This window comes from Pteropus vampyrus, unplaced genomic scaffold (genome assembly GCF_000151845.1).
Source record: "Pteropus vampyrus isolate Shadow unplaced genomic scaffold, Pvam_2.0 Scaffold306, whole genome shotgun sequence".
Taxonomy (NCBI): domain Eukaryota; kingdom Metazoa; phylum Chordata; class Mammalia; order Chiroptera; family Pteropodidae; genus Pteropus; species Pteropus vampyrus.
Window position 1 is genome coordinate 2,041,697 of NW_011889087.1, and position 2,367 is coordinate 2,044,063.

The 2,367-nt window shown below is 65.5% G+C and overlaps 1 protein-coding gene across 6 annotated transcripts in view; it reads left to right on the top strand.

Annotated features, from left to right (window-relative positions):
* The first annotated feature begins 826 nt into the window (after positions 1 to 826).
* Positions 827 to 2,367, top strand: part of UBTF (upstream binding transcription factor, RNA polymerase I) — a 16,142-nt gene continuing 14,601 nt past the window's right edge. For 2 of the 6 annotated variants that reach the window (XM_023521539.1, XM_023521542.1), the window contains exon 1: positions 1,545 to 1,702. The gene's annotated coding sequence lies outside the window, so the exon portion shown is untranslated. Of the gene's footprint in view, positions 1,253 to 1,544; positions 1,703 to 1,855; positions 1,875 to 2,367 lie in introns of those variants that run through there. The other 4 variants (XM_011377164.2, XM_023521540.1, XM_011377165.2 and 1 more) reach the window with 4 other exon arrangements.

The window sequence follows — 2,367 nt, forward strand, 5'->3', positions numbered from 1 at the left end:
CCCGCCCAGGCCCTTCCATCTCCGGCCCGCAGGTTGCCGGAGTATGGGAGGCCTACGCGGAGGCTGCCCCGCTGCAGTTCCGGCGGAGAGGCTCGGGTGCCAGGCTCCCCTCGCGGCAACCCGCTGCCGGCGGGAGGGGGGTGGGGGCGGTGGGCAACACCCGCGGCCTGCTTTCCCAGGGCTGGCCGAGCCTTTTTGACAAGCTGATTGCGTGGCGGGGATTGGCTGATCCGGGCGTGACGCCGGTTAACAACAAAGGTGGAGTTGGAAGAAATTAGATTAAAGGAGAGAAAAAAAAAAAATTAAAGGGGGAGCTGGCAGGGGACAGGAGGCAGAGACCGAGAGGGAGATGCGCAAAGCCTGGTCTCCTGGCTCCGACTTCGCCCGGGAAGCCCCTTCCGAAAACCCACCGGGATTTTGCTCTCCACTCCAACCCTGGCCCAGCTACCGAAACCGGGGTGCGAGGGATGGCTGCCGCTTCATGGGGAATCCCAACTCCCACCCTGACAACCCTTGCTACGGCCCAGGGGGAGAACTTTTTGCTCGGACTCGTCGGATCCTAAACCCAGCGGAGGTGAGGGGCATCGAGAACGACGAGAGGCCCGCTCTAAAAACCCGGAAGGCCCTCACTGGGAACCGAAGTCCGATGAGGCGGGGGTGTCGCCCCGGTTTTCCAATGTGTTGCAAATCTAAGAGCTTCTTTCTTTCCTTTTTTTTTTTTTTTTGTAACACCCCACTCCTTCTGTTCCCCCCCTTCTCCGCTTGGCTTCAGGGTTGCAAAAGCAAAGAGCAAAAAAAAAAAAAAAAAAAAAACGCGCACACACTCAGACACACACCAGTGGCGACAGGGGAGAGTTGGAAAGACGCAGGAGAGAAGCAGGAGGCAGGAGGCAGCAGGGAGGGAGCAATGGGAGCGGGAAGCAGGCAGGTTCCCTCGCAAATCCCCCTCCGGCCCCACGTCGCCTCGCCAGCCCCGGCAGGGGAGCGAGGAGCCGGGCGAGCAGATGGAGGAGTGGAGCTCGCTCTAGGCAGCGGGCTTGGCCGGAGAATGGAGGAGCCGCCAAGCGACCGGCTGATTGGAAGAGAAACGCAGAGCGATGGAGGCGGGGGTAGGAGGACGATTTCTCTGCGGGGACTGGCGGCGGCGTACACGCCCGGGTCGGGCGCTGCAGAGCTTGGCTAGCTTTCAACCCGCGCTCGCCGGCTCCAGCCCCGCGAGCCCCCACCCCCAGCCCTCCCGGCGGCTCCGCAGGTGAGTGCGAGCTGGGGGCAAAAGACCCAAAAGTCTCAACACGCCTGCCCTGCCAAAAAAAAAAAAAAAAAGAAAGAAAAAAGAAAAGCATTTTTATTTTTATTTTCGTGCAGCCCCCAGCGCGGTGGGAGGGAGAGGGTGAGGCTAAGCCGCCCGGAGGAGGCGGAGGGGCCAGGCGAGGCCGGGGTGGCCCGGGAGGCGGCGGCGCCGAGGCGGCTCTGACGGGCGAGCGCTCGGAGCGGCGCCGCGCTGCGCCGAGGCGGGCGGGCGGAGCGGGGCGGGCGGAGCGCGGCGCGTGGGGCTCGCCATTAGCCGTCGCTCCGCTTCGCCATCTCGGGCTTTGTCTGGCGACTCACTGCCCCAGCGTCTGCTGCGGCGGAGCTGCGGCTCGGCTCTTCGGCCCGCCGCACCCCTAGGTGCCCCTGGCCCGCGCTCCCATTCACACGCTTGGTAAGTGAGCTCCGGCACCGCGGATTTCGGGGGAGAGGGGTTGCTGCGAGTGGCGGCGGCGCCGATCTCCATGCGCCCAGGCAGGCCTGGGGAGCCATGCCGGGCTGGATTGAACCAGCTCCCAGAGAGGCTCCTCCGCTGGAGCCCGTCGCCCCCTCGCCCTTTCCGGCGTGTAAGTAGTAAAGATTCCCCCCACCCCGATTTGCAGGAAGGGCATTTTGTAGGGGTAAATTTTTTTTAAGTTTCACGTGTGTGCTGCTCGCCAGCGAGGGGACAGCGAGGTAGGCGCCGAAGCTTGGCGCCGCGATCGGCATGCGTGCGCCCCAAGCCGGTGGCCACGCTCGGAGGATGAGGGTGGGCGCGGACTGGCCGCTCCAGGGGACGGGAGAGAGGAGCGGGCGAGAGCTGGCGTGGAAGCCCGAATCTGAGATGGGGAGACTTGGAGAAGAGCTCCGGAGCAGGGCTGTGGGCACCTCTCGAGCTTCCCCGGGTGCTGGGGGGCCCTTTAGGCACCCTATCTGCGGCCGCGCCTCGCGCCCTCTCTCCCGCGCCGGCTGAGCCTGCTAGTTCCCCCGCGGGTCTGGCGAGGTCGCTCTCGGCGCCCGCCCGCCGGCCTCGGCTTCGAGCCCCGCCGCCATCCGGGCGGCTGCGTGTCTCCCTGCCCC